General features: G+C 43.3%; 1 protein-coding gene across 1 annotated transcript in view; it reads left to right on the top strand.

The window, feature by feature from the left end:
• LOC126263635 (1-acylglycerol-3-phosphate O-acyltransferase ABHD5-like) overlaps positions 1-26,827 on the top strand; it is a 284,682-nt gene that overhangs the window by 21,107 nt on the left and 236,748 nt on the right. The window lies entirely within an intron of this gene.

Here is a 26,827-nt window from a genome sequence, read left to right as displayed (position 1 = left end):
AACAAATTCCGCATTTTTTCAACAAAAATTGAGCAAGAAAAAAATTGCGATGCATTACTTGCTGAACGCCGCCAGCACAATGAAGGGTGTAACGAATAGTCACAGTTTTGTTTGACGCCGGGGGGGGGGGGGGGGGGGGGGAGCATCACGGAAATGTTGAAAAACCGGAATTGACAGACTCTTGAAATCTGACGCAAATTATCGCGCGGAAGTCTGTTTATTAAAACAAGAAATAGTATTAAGTGACGTTTCTGGAGATATTCTTCAAACCCCTGTAGGTATCGTGACGACAAGATTAGACTAATGCTACACGCCCTCCAAATGCGCTTGGAATAGGAAGAAACCCAAAAATGTGGCAGTACGCTAAGTACCCTCTGCCATGTACTTCGCAGTGGTTAAGTGAATATCAATAAACTCCCGATTCTTTAATGAGTGGAATTCACACACATAGAACAGCTTCAAACATCTGATTATATGTGAGACAATGTGCTGAATATCTGACGTAAGGATATAAGCGAGAAAAAGTTTAGAAAAGATTTGAAATTGTGCTTAGTTTGTTGGGAGCCACTAAGTGCTCTCACTATCGAACTCTGAATGAGTATATCCTGGGTAATTTGCACTCCATTTTAAGCAAAAGCTAGTTTTCCACGCATCTAAATGTCTACAACGTCATATCTTTTGAATCATGTGTCGTACAATGATATAATCTTGGTATATGTGGATATTGTCTGCAAAATGTATTGCCAGTAGAGTCGGTAGTAAAGAGATAATAAGTTAAAAAAAGTTCTGATGGTTAAGTTTTACTGTGCGAACACGGAAAATGTAGTAAGCGATAAAATTTTTTGCTTTCATCATTTTGTGGGTGTGTCAATAACAGAAAGTTTCGTAAAGATTTGAAATAACGTGCAAGGTTTATTGGAAAACACTAATTTCAACCATACTCAAATACTGGACGAATAAAGTCCGAGTATTTGGGCGTCGTTGACGCTGCCTCAGGACAACCACAAAGTTGCTAACTGTAATATATACATCAAAAAAAGTTATGCATCACCTCGGTTCCGAGAGTTCCGGAACCTGTACAGAAAATTTTAATAGAGAGCGACATGAACTTCATTTCTGCCCTTTTTATTGCTCATGAAAACCACTCATTGTATGTTGTACCACCATACAGCGAGACCTTCAGAGGTGGTGGTCCAGATTGCTGTAAACACCGGTACCTCTAAAACCCAGTAGCACGTCCTCCCGCATTGATGCATGCCTGTATTCGTCGTGGAATACTATCCACAAGTTCATCAAGGCACTGTTTGACCAGATTGTCCCACACCTCAAGGGCGATTCGGTGTACATCCCTCAGAGTGGTTGGTGGGTCACGTCGTCCATAAACAGCCCTTTTCAATCTATCCTAGGCATTTTCGATAGGGTTTATGTCTGGAGAACATGCTGCCCACTCTAATCGAGCGTAGTCGTTATCCTGAAGGAAGTCATTCACAAGATGTGCACGATGGGGGAACGAATTGTCGTCCATGAAGACGAATGCCTCACCAATACGCTGCCGATATGGTTGCACTATCGGTCGGAGGATGGCATTCACGTTTCGTACAGCCGTTACAGCGCCTTCCATGACCACCAGCATCGTACGTTGGCCCCACATAATACCACCCCAAATCATCAGGGAACCTCCACCTTGCTGTACTCGCTGGACAGTGTGTCTAACGCTTTCAGCATCCAAACACGTCTCCGACGCTTGTCTGGTTGAAGGCATAAGCGGCACTCACCGGTGAAGAGAACGTGATGCCAATCTTGAACGGTCCATTCGGTATGTTGTTGGGCCCATCTGTGCCGCACTGCATGGTGTCGTGGTTGCAAAGATGGACCTCGCCATTCTCGTCGGGAGTGAAGTTGCGCATCATGCAGCCTATTGCGCACAGTTTGAGTCGTAACACGACGTATTGTGGCTGCACGAAAAGCATTATACAACATGGTGACGTTGCTGTCAGGGTTCCTCCGAGCCATAATCCGTAGGCAGCTGTCATCCATTGCAGAGGTAGCAATTGGGCGGCCTGAGCGAGGCATGTCATCTACAGTTCCTGTCTCTCTGTACCCCCTCCACGTCCGAACAACACTGCTTTGGTTCACTCCGAGACGTCTGGTCGCTTCCCTTGTTGAAACCCTTCCTGGCACAAAGTAACTATGCGATCGCGATCGAACCGCGGTATCGACCGTCTAGGCATGGTTGATCTACAGCCAACACGAGCCGTGTACGTCCTTCCTGGTGGAATGACTGGAACGGATCGGTTGTCAGACCACCTCCCTGTAATAGGCGCTGCTCATGCATGGTTGTTTACGTCTTTGGTCGGGTTTAGTGACATCTCTGAACAGTCATAGGGACAGTGTCAGTGAACAATATCCATAGTCAACGTCTACCTTCAGGAGTTCTCAGAACCAGGGTGATGCAAAACGTTTTTGATGTGTGTACTTGTCTTATTGTGTTAACTTTTAACATTAGATTATACCTCTTAATGAGTAGATTATGGCAGCATTTTAAGTTTTTAAATTCGGTAAAAGGTGAGCGAAATAATGGAAATCAAATTTTTGTTGCCGCTGGAAGTCATTAGATACGCAACCTTCAAGTGGTACCGGGTTCAAGATTCTGGGAATGTCGGTACCGGAGCACAAAAAGAAGAATGTGCTCCTGTTTAAAAGACTGTGAAAATTGGGGTGCCAGCTGCCTCACTCTGCCCTTCTGAGCACGTTTATAAATATTCCCGAACACTTCGCCATGCGAACATATTGGCACTCTTTTTAACACGCAACTCAGCTATCACTCCCATAAGGTTCCCTAACTGTAACGGAGTCAGTTATGAAAATAGGTTAATGGGTGATAAAGTTTTGATAGTTACCTTGAAATTGGAATAACGCATAACTAATTTGACACCTCAGACAGGATTGTACTTGCACAAAAATTTTGCGTGTGCTTCAGTACTACAACATGGGATTCCCAGAACGCTTATTATGGAAGTGAAGACACTTTACGGAATATTTCTCCGTGATACGTCACACCAGGTTTTACGTGCGTATTTGACATGTACAAGTAAAGTAACTTTGAAACCTGTTTATCTCGGGAACGGATAAAAATATCCAGCAAAATTTCAAGGTTGTTCGAGATCGAAATCTCAGGAATATATCGCAAAAACTAAAGCCGTATGCTGTGTATAGCGGTCTTGGAATGAGCGGCTCGGTTTTCGTACGCAAAAACTATGTTCTTGTGGTGTTTCTCGATAATATGGGAAGATGGAACTTCTAGATAAATGTCTATCGAATATACCGTTAAACTCTGAGAAATTTGCTGTTGTTAATTAGGTACCTGCTGCTGTGGGCGAAAAATGGTGAAAAACACTTTTTTCGATTTGTCTCAGGTACCGCCCATGAACGAAATGGTACCTCCATTAGCTCCGTAAGGCACTCGGTAGTCTACATCTAACACAAAAATGAACCAACCGATTTGCTCCATCTCCCTAAGCAGGAGGAAGTGCATTACATTCCAGCTTCGGACCTGTACTGTAGTAAGACGATTATTCTGCTGGGTATAGAAATGGTCCTTAGCCCAGGAGGTATCTAAAACACTTGACCCTACCTTTCCACCACCAGCAAAACCCGGTGTATGACCCTTCCTCCCATCCCCGTCCCAAAAAAATTCTTTTTTATGCGTGGTGTTTTGGGACATATTATGAAACGTCCCCTTAGAAAAATTAATGAATTACTGTGCTGATAAACCTCTTACGTCATTTGATTTTCAAACAGCTGAGCAAAACTGAACGTACTCAGACATTACTCTCTTTACTTATTCTGATCAACACTAAACTGCCACACAATATTTTTAGCGCAATGCAATCTGACTTTCAAAAATCCCTACAAAAGAATGGCCCTGACTAACAATAACCTAGACCTTTCATGAATCACTTATCTCACAAAAATCTTCGTTACTGGAACTATTGTAATACAGCGAGCGACACTACTGCCAGCTAGATAAAAAATTGTAACTACTGAAGGCACTAACTACTGATAGGCACAGTCAGCAAATGAAAGATTTTGGTAGAGAACAAACAATGTATTTACCTTAATAATGTTCAAAAGCCATTTTATATATATAAATATATATATATATATATATATATATATATATATATATATATATATATATATATGTGTGTGTGTGTGTGTGTGTGTGTGTGTGTGTGTTGTTGTTGTTGTTTTCAGCCCTCAGACTGGTTTGATGCAGCTCTCCATGCTACACTATCCTGTGCAAGCTGTTTCATCTCCCAGTACTTACTGCAACATACATCCTTCCGAATCTGCTTAGTGTATTCATCTCTTGGTCTCCCTCTACGATTTTTACCCTCCATGCTGCCCTCCAATGCTAAATTTGTGATCCCTTGATGCCTCAGAACATGTCCTACCAACCGGTCCCTTCTTCTTGTCAAGTTGTGCCACAGACTCCTCTTCTCCCCAATTCTATTCAATAACTCCTCATTAGTTATGTCATCTACCCATCTAATTTTCAGCATTCTTCTGTAGCACCACATTTCGAAAGCTTCTATTCTCTTGTCCAAACTATTTATCGTCCATGTTTCACTTCCATACATGGCTACACTCCATACAAATACTTTCAGAAACGACTTCCTAACACTTAAATCTATACTCGATGTTAACAAATTTCTCTTCTTCAGAAACGCTTTCCCTTCCGTTGTCAGTCTACATTTTATATCCTCTCTGCTTCGACCATCATCAGTTATTTTGCTTCCCAAATAGCAAAACTCCTTTACTACTTTAAGTGTCTCATTTCCTAATCTAATTCTCTCAGCATCACCCGACTTAATTCGACTACATTCCATTATCCTCGTTTTGCTTTTGTTGATGTTCATCTTATATCCTCCTTTCAAGACGCTGTCCATTCCGTTCAACTGCTCTTCCAAGTCCTTTGCTGTCTCAGAATTACAATGTCATCGGCGAACCTCAACGTTTTTATTTCTTCTCCATGGACTTTAATACCTACTCCGAATTTTTCTTTTGTTTCCTTTACTGCTTGCTCTATATACAGATGGAATAACATTGGGGAGAGGCTACAAGCCTGTCTCACTCCCTTCCCAACCGCTGCTTCCCTTTCATGCCCCTCGACTCTTATAACTGTCATCTGGTTTCTGTGCAAATTGCAAATAGCCTTTCGCTCCCTGTATTTTACCCCTGCCACCTTTAGAATTTTCATGATATCCAGTATTACAAATTTACTCTTTCTGGCGGACACAGTCCGCTCTTAAAATTCTGCCATCTCTGTCACTACATCCACCACTGCTGGCGGCTCAGCTCCAGCTGCGCAACGCTACGCGCTTTTCACATCCAATTGCCGAACACTACAATAGCGAATATTGCAATAATGCAAACCAGGCACAGACTTCACACAGCACAGTCAGTGATTTTCATATAGAGCGCTACATGGCGTTACCAACATAAAAACCTAAACAGCCTACTAATAATTAATAAAGAATGCTGTTGCATGCGTACCAATATGCAGATGCACATGTATTTTTGTCTAACGTGGCACATTCTGTATTGGTTAAAAACAGTATGTGACGCTCTTGAAACTGCAGCCGGCCGGGGTGGCCGAGCGGTTCTAGGCGCTTCAGTCTGGAACCGCGCGACCGCTACGGTCGCAGGTTCGTTCCGGCCTCGGCCATGGATGTGTGTGATGTCCTTAGGTTAGTTAGATTTAAGTAGTTCTAAGTTCTAGGGGACTGATGACCTCAGCTGTTAAGTGCCATAGTGCTCAGAGCCATTTGAACCATTTTGAAATTGCACACTGTCGTTGCACAGAACAACTGTAAAGGAGGTTGAAAATAACGGTCCAGAGCATTCTTTGTTGCAATTAACAGAAACGTTGAACAAATCCTTCTATATAAAAAAAGAGGAAGACAAAACACTTTAATAGACACCTGCTCAAGATTATCAATTCCTAAGTGTTTTCTCGGTCTTCAGTAACATAGGGTTTCTGCTGGCCTTATGGCTGTTCGCGCAGATTTCTACTTTATAAACGTGGTACTCGGGTACAAATATGTAACAGAATTATACAAGCGTAACGAAACCTAAGAATTCTACTCTCTCTAGATCGGAGATTTCGCCCTTTAACTTTTGCAGGAGGCAGAGGCCATTTCGAGAGCGGGTCTGAAGGAGCGCAACTCTGGTGCGAATGGAATTACCGTCAATCTGCCAGGCGGTGTTCCCATCTGAGTAATTAATGCCTGGGGGACAGACGGCCCTCCCCCATTACCTTCTCACTCCCCGGTACTCACGCATCGGTAGCCTTCGGATCGAGGAGTCGAGCAGGCGAACATGCTGCCAGGCATCGCATCAGGAATCGATCCACGTAGGCAAGGCAACGTCGCCAGTAAGTCACACGTCTCGCGTTCTACCGTCAGCTCTGACAGTTTCGTTCCCACATAAAGCCAAAGTGAAGATTAACTGTTTATTACGATCTCCGCAGCCTTACGTTTATGTCGCAAGTCTATTTCCACACATCTAGATAATCTGTTACACGTCCCAAAAGTCATTTGCACAATTTCGATCGAAATGGTGTGATAGGAATTTGTTTACACGCTTTGTAGACACGCCTTTTTCGTATGACTGCACGTTGGCCGTTTACAGAAAATTAAATAATACGCTGGCTTATGTCTAATAAACATAAACATCTCAGTCTTTATTTGTATTTTATGCGGGTGCTCAGCAGAATATTGCCGTAGTATCAAGAAGTAAAACTTTCCTGATGTTCTGCAACAATGATTCATTTAACCACAAACTGATTTTTGGCGTCTTAATCCGTCGTCAACTATTGTCACTTGACAATGGTCTAGGGTCTCTGATTAAATAACTGCGAGTTGCAGAACCTAAGCAAAGCGATTCTTTTGTGATAATACGAGGGTAGTCCAGAAAGTAAGTTCCGATCGGTGGCGAAATGGAAACCACAGTGAAAATAGGAAATGTTTTTTTTTTCAACAGTTAGCTTCTCCTCTTAGCTACTTCTCTATATAATCGTCACTCCGGCTTAGACATTAGGCGTAGCGTTATACCAACTTTCCAATATGCTCGTCGTAGGAGGTGGCCGCTCATACGTTCCGTCAGTTCTCTAAGCTTGTCTGCAGCTCATTCTCTGTGCCACAATGTTGTCGTCATAGCCAGCGGTTCATGCGAGCAGAGACGAAAATCTGAGGGAGCCAAGTCCGGGCTGTATGGTGGGTGACCAAACATTTCCCCTCGAAAACGCTGCAGGAGCGTCTTCATTGCCCCTGCAGTGTGCGGCCGAGAATTGTCATGAAGAAGGAAATGCATGACGTTTACGTTATGTGGGGTTGCATGAAATCAGGCGAAATCTTTCTCAACACAAACTCATACTTGATGGGAGACCTTATTTTCTAGGCGTCTTTATGTTCTCACTTTGTACACTACAGAACTGCAAAGTGCAACGCGACGCAATCAACAGGCATACTAGAGGCACAGCCTAACACATCTGTGCAAAGCATCATCCTCACTTTGTACACTACAGAACTGCAAAGTGCAACGTGACGCAATCAACAGGCATACTAGAGGCACAGCCTAACACATCTGTGCAAAGCATCATCGGATTTTTACTGTGGTTTCCATTTCGCTATCGATAGGAACTGACTTTCTCGACCCCCTCGTATTACGACTCTGGAACCTGTTTAAACGCCGGCCGGAGTGGCCATGCGGTTCTAGGCGCTACAGTCTGGAACCGCGCGACCGCTATGGTCGCAGATTCGAATCCTGTCTCGGGCATGGATGTGTGTGATGTCCTTAGGTTAGTTAGGTTTAAGTAGTTCTAAGTTCTAGGGGACTTATGACCTCAGAAGTTAAGTCCCTTAGTGCTCAGAGCCGTTTGAACCTGTTTAAACTTTTAAGGATTTTCGTTAGGAAGAAAGGTTTGGAAATACCTTTTGCAGACGATGTAGCCATAATAAAAGAACATTTTGGGAAAGCAGCTCAACAAATTAATATACAGAAGGAAGTAGCTGTGCAAACTGACTCGTGAATAAGTTTAAAAAAATAAGTAATGTAAAATATCAAAGACAACACAATTTCCTTTATTTATTTGTTTACCAAATGGGACACATCAAGAATTTTGGAATCAGAAGAACAGTTATACTATGCTACTACATCTCAATCCCTGAGCACTGCTGTCCAGCGTAATATAATAGTGATGACAAGAGCTATGGTCGACTATCATGGTCTTTTGTATAGTTTGTTACTCATCTTGTCACTCTCACTCTTTTCATTCTGATATCAGGAGATAGAATATGACTCAAGTTAGTTAACCAGTATGTGGAAATAGTTCGAACTGACTCACTAACAAGTTAAACGCCAGATACAGAACTACGAAATACGCGAACACCTTTAACTATTTGGCTGAATGGATTACAGCCAATAGAGTAGATAAAGAACCTTAACAAGCAAGAGCCAAAACAATGGAAAAGGCTTTCCAAGCATATAAAAAGTGGTTTTCCTTACATTCCAATATTAATCATTACAACTCTTGTCATAAAACCAGTATGTCTATACAGGGTAGTCAGAAATAGTCTGTAAAGGTTATAAGTGTGTTGCAGGGTAGGTTGCCCTGAAAAATAACTGTTAACCAAAAAATTCAGTACGTTGCGCCGTTTCCGAGTTAATTAGCAGGACGTTGCGAGCGCAAATTCAAACGCCCCGCCAAATGCAATTAGTGTGTCTCATACCCACAGCGTAGATGATAGCACACGAGACGGCTCAGCTTTGGCTCGCGCTCGACCCTTACTACCATTCCACGTCCAATTCTAGTATCGCTCTCTTGTTCGGCTTCAGGAAACCAAATGCAGAAAATGTTTGGCAACACCTCTCTGGCGGGCCACTTTTATTTGTGCAACGACCTGATTGGTTAGCTTCAATTCTCATTTACTCGTAAACGACGCAACATATCGATTTTTTAAACAATTATTTCTAAGCACAACCTACCCTGCAACACTAATACAAGCTTTTCAGACCGTTCCTGATCATCCTGTATACATCCAAGTGTCTTATCATCTCCGAGAGTTTACTATCGGAATTAGAACGAGAAGAGAGAAAGATTTTACACAACATGTGGGGTCCAAATTGTAAAATCTGGACGTACATGAAAAACCGAAACAAGAAAAAATATTCCAAAACAGGAAACATTACCGACATAATACACAAACGCAGAGTTCGGAAATGAAAGATTCGAAATCGACAAAACGCATCTTCAGCATATTTCACTCAAAAGAGAAAATAATAGTACCTTGGTACACGAAGGTCAAAAAATATCTAGACGAAAAGGGTGTACAACCCGTAGACGCGGGAAACCGAATCATTTTCAGAATAGTTGTAGTGACGTTGGGACTTTGCGAGACAAGAGACGAGCAAGTGGTTGCAAATGATCAGAGGAGTAGTGCATTTATGAAGAAACATCTAACTTAAAGCAAAAAGACAGCACAGCTGTCATAATGGTTGTGAGCTTATCGTAGAGCTTCTATGCCCGACTAACGAAACATATAAATAACTAAATAATTGTAGTCTTTGTTACAACTCACGTTACAAGGGAAAAACAAATTTACCTACAATATAAACATCTTTGTCTACTATACTACACATGTTACCAGTTTTTAAGTACAAGACTGCAAGGAGTTGTCCATAAGTAATGATTCTAGATTAGCAAACTGCCTATTGGCTTCTGTCTCGGGTTCTTCGGCCGACGTTCATCTAATGACTTTTCTGACGTTTCGCCAGCACGAGTGGCTGTCATTGTCAAAGCTTCACCCTCCATTGCCGGTGGTGAACTGGAGCCGAGCTCGCGGCCGCAGACTTATGCACCTAGCGCGCCAAAGTCCGAGGGCTTCTCCGCGGTCATTTCCGGTGCGGTTCTCCTCTTGCTACCTGCGACGGTCGTTCGCTGCAGTACGGGAAGCCAGGATCCGTTTACCTTAAGGCTTTCCTCGTTCTTGTTGAAACTGTTCGCGTGTTTTTGTATTTCTACAGCTTCTCTAGATTAGGTTTGAAATGTCTTTGCTGCCTATGAGATACTTTACGTTATTGGACCAATGGTGAAATAATTTTTGTCACCCATATTGAACTTCTTTTATACCTACTGATAGCTTTAGCAGTGTTACGCTAGGCAGATCTAATTGAAGGCTATAGCACAGTGAATTATGAGCATGTGTGATGGGAGGCATCTATATAATAAAGGGGACCCTGGAATAACAAAGCTGCTTGTGGAGAGTAAAATGTTACCAGCAAAAGTTGGTGAAGGTGCAGATGTTCATCATCATTACGAGGAATTTGTCATCCATTGCTGGACCAAGAGCTCCTTATACTTCTCCGTGCATTAAAAACTTCATTTACACTTCGCCACTCACCGGGTATTGCGTGTGATCACAAACACAAAATTAGAAGTGTCTCGTTTTCTTTGTTCCCGAGTGTGCCAGCCATAAGTTAAATTACATAAATGTTTTGCCTGAAGCGATGGTATTTCCAATTTTAGAACTTCTTTCGGATTTAGAGAAAGTTCTGATTTAAAAAAAAACTGGATATTGCCTTCTTCGTGTACTCTTCCTGCTCGTTTCCAAAAACCTTATTGCCTCTAAACTCTTGTTACTGATTTTAACGGAATCTCTTCTTCGAATGCAAGTTTAAAGAAACGAACAAGTTTCATCTGACAATTTCTCTCCGCGCGTAACGTCTTTGTTCGCTAAGAATTACTTCGACACTGAACGCATTAGATCCTAATACACACACATCAAAAAAGGTTTTGCATCACCCCAGTTTCCAGAACTCCAGAAGATAGATGTTGACTGTGGACATCGTATCACAGTCCATTTGACTTTTCAGAGATGTCACTAAACCCGCCCAAAGATGTAAACAACCACGCATTAGCAGCGCCTATTAGACGAACGGGGTCCGACAGCCGATTAGTTTCAGTCATTCCACCAGGAAAGAGGTACACGGCTCGTATAGTGTGTAGTTCATCCATGCCTAGACGGTCAATACCGCAGTTCGATAGCGTCCGCATTGGTACTTTGTTCCAGGAAGGGCTCTCAACAAGGGAAGTGTCCAGGCGTCTCGGATTGAACCAAAGCGATGTTATTCGGACATGGAGGAGATACAGAGAGAGAGGAACTGTCGATGACATGCCTCGCTCAGGCCACCCAAGGGCTACAACTGCCGTGGATGACCGCTACCTACGGATTATGGCTCGGAGGAACCCTGACATTAACGCCACCATGTTGAATAATGCTTTTCGTGCAGCCACAAGACGTGGTATTACGACTCAAACTGTACCCAATAGGCTGCATGATGCACAGCTTCACTCCCGACGTCCATGGCGAGGTCCGTCTTTGCAACCACGGCACCATGCAGCATGGTACAGATGAGCCCAACAAAATGCCGAATGGACCGCTCAGGATTGGCATCACGTTCTCTTCACCGATGAGTGTCGCATATGCCTTCAACCAGACAATCGTTGGAGACATGTTTGCAGGCAACCAGGTCAGGCTGAACGCCTTAGACGCACTGTCCAGCGAGTGCAGCGAAGTGGAGGTTCCCTGATGTTTTGGGGTGGCATTATGTTGGGACGACGCACGCCGCTGGTGGTCATGAAAGACGCCGTAAAGGCTGTACGATAAGTGAATGCCATCCTCCGACCGATAGTCCAACCACATCGGCAGCATACTGGCGAGGCATTCGTCTTCATGGACGACAATTCGCGCCCCCATCGTGCACATCTTGTGAATACCTTCCTTCAGGATAACGACATCGCTCGACTAGAGTGACCAGCATGTTCTCCAGACATGAACCCCATCGAACATGCCTGAAATAGATTGAAAAGGGCTTTTTATGGACGACGTGACGCACCAACTACTCTGTGGGATGTACGCCGAATCGCCGTTGAGGAGTGGGACAATCTGGGCCAACAGTGCCTTGATGAACTTATGGATAGTATTCCACGACGAATACAGGCATGCATCAATGCGGGAGGACGTTCTACTGGGTTTTAGAGGTACCGGTGTTTACAGCAATCTGGACCACCACCTCTGAAGGTCTCGCTGTATGATGGTACAACATGCAATGTTCGGTTTTCATGAGCAATAAAAAGGGCGGAAATGATGTTTATGTTGATCTATATTCCAATTTTGTGTACAGTTTCCGGAACTCTCGAAACCGAGGTGATGCAAAACTTTTTTTGATGTGTGTAATACACTGTTCAAAAGATTTGGGAGAACACGTAACTCAACGTCCGGTAAGTTATATCTGTTTTGATGCAGGCGGTTTCTGTGGTCTTATTGGCCGGCCGGAGTGGCCGAGCGGTTCTAGGCACTACAGTCTGGAACCCCGCGACCGCTACGGTCGCAGGTTCGAATCCTACCTTTTGTCCTCACCTACAATAAGTTTCCCGTCTGATCATTATGTTATGATTTTAGAAATTTGCCGCAGGGATTTTTCTTTTCTTATCAGTGTGCTCACTTAAACAGTTATCTTCCATCGAACAAGTCGTTATCTTTAGGTGTTGTTAGCAACTGTGCAAGCACTCACATTTAGATGAAGAGCGGCACAGATAATTTACGAGGTAATGTAAATTGTATTTTGTAGGTGATGACCATACAGTCATAAATTTCATATTTCTGAACAGAACTTACCTGCCATATCGTCTCTAACGCAGTGATGTGCGTACGAAATTCGGTTGTACTACCAGCACTAGTATGAATTACAGTAATAAAGGCCGGCCGGAGTGGCCGTGCGGTTCTAGGCGCTACAGTCTGGAACCGCGTGACCGCTACGGTCGCAGGTTCGAATCCTGCCAAGGGCATGGGTGTGCGTGATGTCCTTAGGTTAGTTAGGTTTAAGTAGTTCTAAGTTCTAGGGGACTGATGACCTCAGAAGTTAAGTCCCATAGTGCTCAGAGCCATTTGAACCATTTTTTGGTTTTATTGCATCGCTTGAGATCATCATTATCAGTGTCGGCACACAGCCGTCTACTGGCTGTGTTATCCACTACGATGGCAGGTGATCCCTCAGTCTAAATTGAGTACCGGTGGCCCATTGTGTTCTAGCGAGGTATGCAGGTGGCAGATGTCATTTGTGAACGTTGTATTCAACCAAGCACATGCTGTGCAACATCTTAACGCAGCGCAGGTTGCAAGGGGTTTCATCCAAAACGGATACACTTTCGCTCGTGTTGCTGCAGATGCCAATGCCTCTCCATGTGTCATCCGTAGGTTGTGGACAGGCTGCAGGGAGACAGGGCACACACGATGCGAGTTGGCCAAGGTCACCAAAGCGTTACAATCCCGCGTGAAGGCCAGTCCAGCCATCTCTGCGTTGTGGCGTCGTATGGATAACGTCAGAACGCAGCAAGATGATTTCAGACGGGCCACTGGAGCCCTTGTTTCCGATTAGACGGTAATGGACAGGTTACTAGATAGGACCTTACGTCCCAGACGTCCTGTTCGAGTACCTCGCTTGACACGACAGCGCCTTCATTTCGCCTTCAGTTCTGCCGTTCCCATGTCAACTGGCAACTTCGTCATTGGCGAAACGTGTTATTCACAGACGAGTCCAGATTGACGCAAGGTGATGGCCGTGTTCGTGTGCGGTGACCCGCGGTGAGCGGTACCCGCAAAATGTTGTCCAGGAAATCGACAGATTTCCTAATTTCTGTGATGTTATTGGGAGGTTTCAGTGTTGACAGCCATGCGGATCTTGTCGTTGTCCATGGCGCCTTACCGCCAGGCAGTACATCGAACAGATCCTGTTGGACCACGTGGCGCCTGCTGCATACGGTGGTGGCCCTGGATTCCATCTAAAGCTAGGACCTATGTGGCAGGCGTCAGCAAGAATGTCTTGTGAAGCCTGGACATTGAAGTAATGAAATCGCCGGCAGAGTCTCCCAACCTACACCCACATCGTGGATATGTAGGACATGCTTGACAAACGTGTTCGTTGTCGTCCTGTTCCACCACAGACTCTCCAAGAACCCTTATGGGCTCTCGTTTAAGAATGGGAACGGATACGACAGGGTGACCTCTGTAGACTTATAAGGTGCATGCCACGCAGGTGTCTGGCAGTGATAAATGCTCACGGAGGGCATACACGTTATTGATGCTCTCAAAGTCCATCGAAAAGCACCCAGGATGACGGGATGAATGTTTCCACTTTGTTTACTACAGCTGTCGGACATTTCAGTTTTTTTTTTCTTTTATGGAAGCGATCGAGTATGTAATGATGTTTTATGGCATAATTAATTTGTGGAAGATAAAGGTATAATTTGGTAACACACCCAGTTCTCAATAATTGCTGAGTGGAGTACGGCAGACGCCCAACTGCATGTTCTCCTAATTCTTTTGAGCAGTGCAGTTACTTTGTCCTCACCTACAATAAGTTTCCCGTCTGATCATTATGTTATGATTTTAGATATTTGCCGCAGGGATTTTTCTTTTCCTATCAGTGTGCTCACTTAAACAGTTATCCTCCATCGAACAAGTCGTTATCTTTAGGTGTTGTTAGCAACTGTGCAAGCACTCACTTTTAGATGAAGAGCGGCACAGATAATTTACGAGGTAATGTAAATTGTATTTTGTAGGTGATGACCATACAGTCATAAATTTCATATTTCTGAACAGAACTTACCTGCCATATCGCCTCTAACGCAGTGATGTGCGTACGAAATTCGGTTGTACTACCAGCACTAGTATGCATTACAGTAATAAAGGCCGGCCGGAGTGGCCGTGCGGTTCTAGGCGCTACAGTCTGGAACCGCGTGACCGCTACGGTCGCAGGTTCGAATCCTGCCACGGGCATGGATGTGCGTGATGTCCTTAGGTTAGTTAGGTTTAAGTAGTTCTAAGTTCTAGGCGACTGATGACCACAGCAGTTGTCCCATAGTGCTCAGAGCCATTTGAACCATTTTTGAACAGTAATAAAGAAATCTCTAACTTCTGGATTACTTCGTTAGTACGAAGCTAGGGAGGAAAGACATTTAGGGTTCAGTGTGTTGTCACTTCTCGGATCATTAGACACGAAGCGTTAAGCTCGATTGAGGGACAGAGAGGGAAGCGTGTGTTTTAGAAATCTTCCCGGCATTCCCCGAAAATAATTTCGTGAAACTACGGAAAACGCGAATCAGCGTGGCCGGACAAGGTTTGAAGTTCGCTTCTCCTGAAGTCCAGTGTCTTACCGACGGCTCACCTCGCTGACGCATTTATACGCCTGCCGCGCAGTGACGTATGTATATGATTCACTTCAGACTTTGGCACTGTCCAGATGAAGTGGGCAGACTCGTGACTAGAGTACGTCTGATTTCTAACTACTTCATTAAGCTGCAAGAAGTGATAAATTTCTGTGAACGTGTATCCTCTCCAGCTTTTATACTCTCGATAGCATATGTATTATTTAATGTTGAATAGCAAGTAAACTATTCTTGTTCTACTGGTTTTTGTTCATTGCTAACTAGTTTTCGGATTATTGGGCCGTCTTCAGGAGATAACTAAGTCTGCGTAAACGATACCCAAGTTCTAACGGGTTCGAAATTTCCCGATGCTTCGCAGCGTTCGATACAGTATCGAACTTGTTCGAACAATCACGTGACATTTGAATCCCGCGAAGCGACTGCAAGGGATAAGCAATACACCACGAATTAGCCACAACAATAATCTATGCCTGCGGTTACAATTTGACGTTTCATAAAACACTGGGGGAAACAGGATTAAAGTAATGGTAACAGACAAATACGAAAATATTGTCTTGCAGAAAATATTACTTGAGTAAATCCAGTATAACATTTTATTTGTTTTTGAAAGGCGCTAATGATGTGCCAAGTATGTTGCAAATGAGCAATTTAGTCCCTTCACATATTAGAGTAACAGCTAAAACTTTACCAGCTTTTGATCACTTTGAAAGCAAGATTGAATTGAAGGCGTGTGACGAGGGCCTCCCGTCGGGTAGACCGCTCGCCTGGTGCAAGTCTTTCGATTTGACGCCACTTCGGCGACTTGCGTGTCGATGGGGATGAAATGATGAGGACAACGCAACACCCAGTCCCTGAGTGGAGAAAATCTCCGTCTCAGCCGGTAATCGAACCCGGGCCCTTAGGATTGACAGTCTGTCGCGCTGACCACTCAGCTACCGGGGGCGGACGAAAGCAAGAAAGCAACGCCCAGATGAAACAACCAAGACAATTAATCAAGAACTAATTGCCGAACAAAAGAAATATATCGTAATAAAGTTACAGATTTTTTTATCGCGAGAATGATTTACAGCGACAACACCCGTCTTGGAGATAGTACCAATAAATGTCACCAGATCGAGAATTGTGCAGAATCATGATTGCAATCTTTTATTTATTTATTAGTTGCAGTTGTTAGGCATGACCTGCACCCTGGAAGATATTTCAGTCATTGTTTCACATTTATTTTTATTATTAAAATCCAGAATGGTCGCTGCGATACTACCAACAAAAGTCACTAGATCGCTGACCGATCAAAAGATCGAACAGAACCCTAAATTTCCCGAACTGTGACGTAAACTGTTCGAACAGTTCGAGTAGTGTTCAAACACAACCCTAGAAATAACTGATTACCGTCCGCAAAGAACACTAGTTTTTAGGTAACCAACCACTATAAACAAAGATACAATGCACTAGCACAGGATGTCATGCACCAGACTTGTTTTTTTAACATTGTAAAGTATACTTTACGCAATGACCAATATTAAACGCATTAAATAATTGAAGAACACAATATTAGAGTATTACAGGTTATATACTAGGGTTGATTGAAAAGTAATGCCTCCACCTTTGTAACTCTTCAACAGTTGGCAGCACTGGTATGCGGCAGGTACTGGCTTGTTCCGTAGCCTCTTCTCTACAGCTCCAGTTGGCGGGAAGCCTCACCATTGAAAGGTTGTGTTGTTACAGTGCAAAGTATGGAACCCCGCGCAGAGGATCGGTCAATGCGATTTAAGCAACGTTCAGTCATTTAATTCTTAACAGCAGAAGATGTCAACCCAAAGGAGATTTATCAGAGAATGAAAGCAGTTTATGGTGATTGTGTTGATGTGAGTACTGTGCGTGGTTGGGCGAGTAAGTTTAAAGATGTTGAGGCGGGAACATCTGACCTGAGTGACGAACAGTTGGACGTCCTGTGACAGCAAGCACCGAGTTTCACCAGCAAAATGTTGACAGGACGATCGTCGTATCACTCAGAGAGAAATTGCAAGCACAATCAGCATTCCACAAGAGCGTGTGGGTCACATTATTGCTTTGGTTGGCTGTCGTAAGATCTGTGGACGATGGGTACTCCGGATGCTGACTCCTGAAATGAAAGCACACCGACTTGAAATTTGCCAGGAACTCCTCTCGCCTTACGGGAATGAAGGTGACGCCTTTTTCCAGTCAGTTGTGACAGGAGACGAAACGTGGGTACACCAATACGACCCGGAGACGAAACGTATGAAATACCAACACAAAGCTAGAAAAATCATGGCCACAGTGTTCTGGGACGCAGCTCGTGTTACCCATGTTGATTTCCCCTTTACATCGCGACGCTGCGAACTCTGAAACGATGGCTAACAAGGGTCCGAAAGGAAAAGGGGAACGTTTTCCTGCAGCATGACAATGCCAAACCAAACACTTTACGTGCCACCACGGCAGAACTTCTGAGACTGAATCTCGCCGCCTCCTCCATACAGTGCAGATTTAGCACCGTCTGACTTCCATCTGTTCCCGATAATGAAAGACGATCTGCGGGAACATTATGCTTCTGATGAAGACGTTGAGAGAACTGTGAGACTGTGGTTGCGGAAAGAGAGTGTCGACTTCTTCCGTGACGGCTTCAGAAAACTTGTTCATCGTTGGCAGAAATTTATCCAAATGGCTGGTGATTAAGTGGAAAAGTGAATATTGGTAATTAAATATTACATTCTAAAGATTATTACTGCATATGATTTATTAAAATATTCTCATCCAAACCCAATTAACGAAGGTGGAGGCATTACTTTTCATTCAACCCTCGTAGTTATAATGCTGAAGTTTGTGAGGTAGTGACATTGGCAATTTACAAACTAAAAAAAAAATTTGATGCATAACATTGTGTGCAAGTGGACTTTATCTTTGTTTATAATGTTTGGTTACCTAAGAACTAGTGTTGCCTGCGGACGCCAGTCAATTTTCTTATGAAGATGGCGCAATAAGCCGAAAACTAGCTAGAAATTAAAAAAAAAAGTCAGTAGAATAAAAACAGTTTACTTGTTATTTAATCTTAAATATGGAATTTTTCTACCAAGAAGTGACGGAAGAATCCATAAATAAGACAAATTATTGTAAATGTCTACCTCATACAAGTCTTCCACACTCTGTAACATTCTGGCTGCACTCCTGGTACTATACGTAAAGTGATCATTTTTTTATATTGACAGAACATTGACTGAATTAAAATCGCAATTTCTATAATGCCAGCAAATATTCTTCAGTTGTAAGATTTCCCACGCCATCACGACGAATCCAAAGCAGGTGCTACTTCAAGTAAGATAAAAAGAAATATTTCAGATTAAACGAAATTCATTGCTCCACTCACCGTGATATACACCACATGCTCCGTCTTAAGGATGTGGAGTGACTAAGCACACACTATCGTAACATGACACTATTGTGAACTGTTTCTGTACTGTACGTTAGCGACAATCATCAGCTTGTTACTTGTCAGAGACATTAGACGTACTCTACTCAGCAGCTAAAATGCCTGCAAAATAGTGTCTCACCTAACTAACAGATAGCCATTACTTTCCAAACTGTTGCTCCTTTTCTAATTTGTACTATCCATCTACTATGACGTAATTAACAGTCGTGTGGGTATACCGATTAATACTGAAGAACAACGGGTATGTTGTTTATGCAGATGAATTGTTTAAAATGTGCGTTGTTTTCCACAGTGCGACTCATTTTGAGTGTCTTATGAAGTAATAATCACAACAGACGCCGAAAGAACTCAGAGAGGAGGTGCTGCTGAAGTAACAAAAAAGAAAAAACCGAAGAATATTATGACTGTGCTTCTAAAAACTTTCTTCATGTGATGTAGGTTATTTACTTATTGGTGTAGAGAGTAAATAATTCACTACTTTTTCACTGCTTGCAATTAATATAAATTTTATTTTCTAGGAAGTAGCACTGCACATTTCTTCGTCAGTGCTTAAAGACGTGAGCTTCAAGAACTGCGTTCCTTGTTTAACTGTTGTAAAACGAATTGCATCTGTAATAGAGTTGCCAGCTGTCCCGTAGATCGGGACCGTCACCTTCATGGACCTTCGTGTCCCGACAAGACCCAGTTTTTCACGATTTTGCAAAATACTGTTATGAGCTTGGCTCAAGTACTGACGGAACGTCATCTGTTAGCGCAACATGTAAATGCAGTCTGTGTTTTATTTATGTCAACAAGTTTACATTAACAAGGTCGTCTCACAGATGGCGTTGCATGTTGTGCATCCCACACCGACGATGCAACCACCTTCTAGATTTAGCGCCATTATTCGAAAAATTACCAGACTTCTCCATTAGTACGAAGCTGGAACTATTTCAGCAGCGCCACGCAGAAGAATGAAGTATTCCCGTTTGAACAGCGATTTGATAAGACGATTCTTTCTAGACGTAATACGAGCAACGAGTGCAAGTTAGTAATGTTTGAACCGTTTATTCTGGGCATATAGGGTGTGAAGTGTATAGTGTGACGTGTACTTAAATGACTGAACACTATTATATAACTGACTGAAACTGATGTGAAGTATTCAGACGACAATTGATTTCAGGAATATATCTGTCTGAAGAACTAAGCGTGACTCGGAAAAATGCAGGTCTAAACACTCCACGGAATAAAGGTGCATTTACTTTCTTAAGAAAACCGAAAATCCTGGACGCAAATGCCAACTGCTAAAATTTCTATTCCTGCAGACAACATCACTGAGGAAAGAGTATTTTCTTACAGAGCCAGTTCAACTAGCTGACTTGCATGGACTGTTATAAATACGTAAATGAAAAAAAAAGACTTCGTGAAAACGGTGAAATCTTACGAAAAATATGGCGTACCAACTACTTCTGCAGCAACAAGTTCTCTGTAATTTTGTTCTAAATAAGCAGTAATTACATTAAATAAATTTTTTGCTCGATTTCTGCCGTCCAGTCTCAGTGTCCCGACGAGGTGCAAGCTAGATATGGCAACCCCAATCTCTAAGGAACTTCATTTGTTTTAATAACTGCTATGGCTTCTTTGAGAATTTCTGTCATGTCGTACGTTACTAAAACAAGCCCTACTCTTCAGATAACATGCACAAAACCAACTGATACAATTTAAAAAGCCCCGGTGATCATTACAACAAAAGTAAAACGCTTTGTTCTTATTTTTGGCCATCGCCAGACACATCGCCCCTCCTGAAACAGCTGTCGCTGTAGGGGATCTGTCGCCAGGAACTCGAGACTTCTGTTCTCTCATCCTCTAGTAAATTTCTCCCAAGTGAGAGAACACTATCTGATATTAATTTCCAAAGTTTCTGAGGTAGCTAGTCAGCTCGGAACTGAGTAAACTGACGGGGCATATTTCTCTTTAAACTTTAATTTCTATCTCCTGTTACGCAGGCGCTCCGTAAATCCGTCCTCACGCGGGACATGTTTCTCATCATTAAGTACGCCAGATGAGGTTCACAGCGTGGTCGGTACTCGCTCAGAAAGAAGCTGGTGCATCGCACGGAAAGTGCTCCTCAGCATGATTTGCGATCGCAGCGCTCTCCAGAGGCAGTTGTCTGCGCCTGGCTCACATGTCATACAGTTTGTTTAAGAAAATGGACGCATGTAAAATGGCCACGTTAGCTCTATTGCAGCGTAGATTTACTTCCTTGTCCATGATGTTTCTCTGTAGTATACATAAATAAAAACTTCATTATCCATGAACATGTTATAGGACTTAAAGAGAAGTTCCATGTCTAATCAGTAAGAACATCACTTCCGAAACTTCCATTACAAATAGCGCGAAATAATTTTACTGTGGTCTTCCACATATTACAAAAATTATTCCATCATTCTCACTTTCTAGTGGGACCCAAAGATTATGCTTACTAGATCACTGTTTCTATTCAGTAGCAGGAGTTTAAGAACATGTAAAATACAACACTTTAAACAAGAAAGTGCAAAATATGTAACTGCATGTAATGCAAGCTCTCTTGTAGAAACAGCCAAAAAGTCATTTATTTATTACAGTATTACTCTTTAATTTCCGTAGAATGTAATTGCTAATTCATCAATCCTTTCTTGATTGGTAGGAACAAGGAAGGCGAGGCGCAGGTCGTCCGGGTAATTTCTGATATGGTCCCAGTTGCCATAAAAAAATTCCAACACAGACATTAGCTGTAAATAACAATCTTTATTCAGAAGGTTACTGTACCCTTGCGTTTACAAAAAGTCATGTACACTCTATTTCTAACAACAAATGTTACATATTCACTTTGAACTACATCATTTTTCGCAGGTTCATCACCAGCAATTTCCAATCCAATATAAAAGGGGTTAATACCTTGAAATATTTTGTTTTTTGCTCGACATTGTGTTTCCAAATCTGTCCAAGATTTTACTTTTGATATGTCTGCACTTGTCTCAGGATTTGAATACGTTACAAACTTAAATCTATTTTTTCTACTATATTTAAGCCATGGAACTCCAGATTATCGTTCAGGTCTAAGACTACAAGCTATATGAACTCTCTCCAAAGCACCTTGGTCTTCAAATATTTTCTTATTTGCTCTATCATTCAATGTCAAAGGTTCAACTCTTACATTAATCCTATATACATACGTAACTACTTTATTAATTATTACTGATGCATACTTGTTAGCAAAAAACTTATATTCATCTGTTATGTCATAATGTTTTAGTGTGGTAAAGTTAATAGCATTTTCATCATATTTCTCCGTGGCGCCCATCTTTCCATATTCAAACCTCACGCCATCCGATTGCGTATATTCTGTGCGCCACCTGCACATCCGACCGAAGTATGGCCTACTGAGAATCGTCCGTCGGCGTATCCAACGCCTCGGGCGTGCTGCGCGACCCCTGCGGTTCATCCTCATCCGACGAAAGGCAAATAACCTCCTCCGGGGTTTCCATATCGGACGTGTCCGACGCGTCCACCTCCTCCTTCATTGAACAACAGTGCAATATATGACAATCTGCATGTATTACGGTAAGTTGGGAAATCAAAGCTTCATCACCAATTGAAAATTCATTAGATACAAATATGACCAAGCCACGGTGTTTGATAACCATACCAGGTTTATTCTTTACATTAACTGTGACAGGCCGTCCTTCAACTATACGCTTCAATATCGATGCATACGGCCTCCACCTAGACCACTCAAATTCCTCAAAAACAATTACATTATGGACGCGAGCATCGTATCCACCAAATCCGAATTCGGAACAAAATGGAAGGTATACATGATGCTTCCTTGACAGTATTTTCTCAATTAATGTAGACTTGCCTATATTTGTATCTCCATAAAGATATAACTGCTTTTGCCGTACCTCCGTGGACCGAAAGGCCTTATTATACCACCGTACAACGCGGCCCGCCCAGCCATTGTACTTCAAATGACACTCCGTCAGGCACCTAACGACCAAACGATTAGCCTGGAATGATTCAAAGTATTTCTCAATAAATCGAATACGGGACCAATTATTTACTAAAAATGGGTCAGTGTAATCTATTACATTAGTACGTTCGGCCCACCTACGCAAACGAACATTAAATGATAAAGCCGAGTCATTACAATTGGAAATAGGAACAGAATCATACTTACAAGGGGAGACCGCCAATTGTAAAATTCAGATTCGATTCATACTGCGCATAATAAAAGCTCATGGCCAGAGGTGAAATGTGGCAAAGTACCAAGATGCACTTCTCAACCGTTGTCGAGAAAATCGACAGTTAAAAGAAACCGTTGCCGTGAAATACTCTCTACGAGTAATAATTTTCTACAGCGTCGTGGCGCAGTGGTAAGCGCTCGGTTTCGTAATCCGAAGGTCGTCGGATCGAATCTCGCGCCATGCAACCCTTTTTTTTAGTATTTTTTTTTGTAATTCATATATATATATATATATATAATTCCCGGCAATCAGTTGCAACAATTATGCATATAATAAGTTGTTGAAAGTCGTTTGTCGTGGAAAAACTGGCGACTTCGAACATCATTATGTTTTCCGCAAACAAAGTTGTATTTCACAAATGTTATTGTCTTCATAATGTTAACCACGTATAGTTAACGTAAGACGTAGAAACGGTATTCCGAAACGAATGCGTATAGCGTAAGTCAAACGTTCGAATTAGAATAGAGACCCCACGAACACAAATTTGCTGCGGCAGGTATGAAATATAAACTCCGTTACTCGCTCGTTACACTTGAAGGACAGATGTTGAATGGGCCGAAACGAGCCGCCGCATAACAGCGTAGTTGCCTGCTAACTTCGAAAGAAGGTAGATGCGGTCCCTAGCGCAACTTATAACATCGTCGAAAATCAGTGCGGACGGGAGAGCTTTGGTACACCCTGTTAAAAAAACGGAAAAATGGAGGCGGTACAATTGGAGAGCGATCCGCCTTCACCAACATGCATAAGCAATTCATTAATAGTTTATATATATATATATATATATATATATATATATATATATATATCAGAAGCTATTCCTCGTAGACAGTATTTCACCGCTACGGTTTCTTTTAACTGTCGATTTTCTCGACAACGGCTGAGAAGTGCATCTTGGTGCTTTGCCACATTACACCTCTGGCCATGAGCTTTTATTATGCGCAGTATGAATCGAATCTGAATTTCACAATTGGCGGCCTCCCCTTGTTAGTAATGTAAATGAGGGCGGATTTTCGACTACGACAATCCTGAATGTCAAAAACACCGTTAATACTACCGAACATAAATTCAAGACCACTTCGAACTTTGTTCAAAAGTTTCTTTTCCTGCAACTTAATGTAACAGTGCAAATGGGTTGAATTACCTTGCGCAAACAGTTCCTCAGAAACACAATACTCAAAAATATTCCAAACAGCAAGAACAGTTTCAATAAAGTGCTGCTTTCCTCCAACACTACTAGCATCAACCGTAATGAGAAAGCTCTCGCTACGCATCTTATATCCCTGGCGGCGTGTGGTTGCAGAAACGTCTGGAACATGTCGAAGCCGGTCAGGCACGTCCTGGCCTGCACGCGGCCTTGAAGAGGTGACGTAATCCCTACAACGCGGAATCGTGCCACTAGTAATACTAGGTGGCAACGATTGACTGTCTAAAGAGGCGCCCACGGGGTTCTCACTCGAAGCGGATGGCCTCGAAGCTCCGAATAGGTACGCTGGCAAGCGCGACAGCGGCACCTCCCATCCGTCGTCAAATTCAGGTTGTGAAGACTCTTCCGTTGTACTGTTTGACGGAGAAGGATCAGCTGCGTGATGTTGCATACCTTGGGTTTGTTCATTACTATTGGCAACATTTTCATAGTCTGCTCTTCGGAACCCCAAAGCGGAACGAAGGTTGTGAGCCATCCTGAAATATCCAACACATAATACAGACGTGCCAACACTTGCCACCTAAAATGTAAGCAAAACTCATTCTCACATGTACATTGCCAACGCTCTTTGTCAGTAGATAACTTGTTAACAAGCCTATATTTGGTGTGTGTGTGTACCAACACGTATGTACGTAAGTCTTTGCACACAATGATAAAGAATATATATAAAGGAATTTGTATCTCACTATCTGGAGAGTTTTTTGTTTGTTTTGGTTTTAGGGCGCAAAACTGCTGTGGTCATGGATTGATAAGTAAATACTGAATTGCAATCTAATCAGGCAGTGACGTAGAGAGCATTCTTGTAATTTGTTGCTCCATCTTCCCTGGTATGTTCACAAAAGCGAGTAAACTGACTTCTAAGAGAGACCACTCTTATACGGACATAACTTAGAATATTACAGAACTTGTTTCTATTAAATTAATAAGACAGTCCCGTGACCTATTAGAAAATGCGAAAGTGGATAAAAAAAATACTTTCATGTAGCAAGACACAAACCGTTTACATTTAACTTCGTAATCCCGCACCACTATCAGCTACACTGGTGAGCTGGTGTATACCAAGAGCATGTCTTTTATTTTAGAACTTTCGAAGACCTTAATTGCTGATATGTCACTGACATTTAACCATACCAAGTCAGACTAAAAACATCGCTTTTTTTATTACATCTTTAATGTGCCGTTGTGGTAAATCGCCGGCCGCGGTGGCCGAGCGGTTCGAGACGCTTCAGTCCTGCAGTCGGCTTTCTGCGTTCGGCAGGGCAGCAGTACGCACCGCGCTCGGCCGTCCACGCCGCTGCGCGCGCGGAGTGTTTTGTTTACTTCTTCGTCACAGCGCTTCTCAGTCGAACACTCTCTAATGGCCAACTCTTACAGGAAGAACACTCTTAAGTTCACCTTCTCAAATGAATACGCACAACCCAAAGCACTGGCCGTCGAACGCTTCCTACGCGAAGACGTGAAGATCCCCCGTGACGAACTCATCGGCATACACCTATCGATCATCAGCAGCGTCGTTTATGTTAAGATGACTTCCGACGCTGCCTGCAACGAGATAATTCAAAGGACGCGACATGGCCTAAAATTTCGGCACTCCGACGAAAACGTCGGGCCTGTGGATGTCGATCATGCACGACTTGGCCTTCGGACGATCCGTGTATTCGAACTGCCTTTCGAGGATGAAGTCATCGCGGCGCTAAGCCCGTTCGGAAAAGTCCAGAGCCTCGTAGCCGAGACATGGGCACAATTTACGACGTATCCGGTGCTTAATGGTGTGAGGCAAGTCCGAATCGATCTCAAACAGCACGTTCCATCGTACATTTCTATCGGCGGCTGCCGTGCGTTGGTCATTTACGACGGACAACCTCAAACATGTTCCGGTTGTGGCAAAGAAGGCCACGTCCGTAATGAATGCCTACAACGCCGCATCGCACAACTAAGGCCCGACGATACGAACACCGACAGAACCACGACCACCCTTCCAGTCACCTATGCGGCGACACTGCACGTCCAGCCCTCACAAGACGCCATTCGTGAGCGTCTCTCTGGTCCGATACACCCGGAGGCGTCCCAGCACCTTGACACCGGCGATGCCGCCCGTGAACATGCCCAACAGCCGGACACACCCACGCTAGAAGATCACAAGGATACCAATGAGAATGTTCTGGAGAATGACGACCGCATGATAGCACCCGCGGCTTTTGTACCCGAACGACGTGAATCTCTTCCTTCCTCGGACACCGAAACTCATTGCCGAAAGCAGAAGTCGCCCAAACGACGAAAAAAACGCCGCAAGACATCAGAATCGACCATTGAGCCCCCTCCGCAGGACGAAGAGATGGCACATCACTCTGACGGAGAACACGATAACACTTTCTCCTCTGCCACGGAGACGCGTCATCCGCAAGACGGTGAACCGTCCAACAGAGATCGTGAGCAAGCCCCGCGCCCAGAAGCCAAGGAACACAGCACTCCTGTTGTCACCGACGCAATTGAGCCGACTCGGCCAGCGCTGCCCCCTCTCGCCGATGTCAAACCTGTCGGACACTTTTCATCGGCGGATGACACGGATTTCCCACCTCCATTTGATGCGGAAATGAGATCTGTTTTTCCGTTAGACCAAC

The sequence above is a fragment of the Schistocerca nitens genome, chromosome 6, assembly GCF_023898315.1.
Source record: "Schistocerca nitens isolate TAMUIC-IGC-003100 chromosome 6, iqSchNite1.1, whole genome shotgun sequence".
NCBI lineage: Eukaryota > Metazoa > Arthropoda > Insecta > Orthoptera > Acrididae > Schistocerca > Schistocerca nitens.
This window is presented reverse-complemented; position numbering and strand designations above follow the sequence as displayed.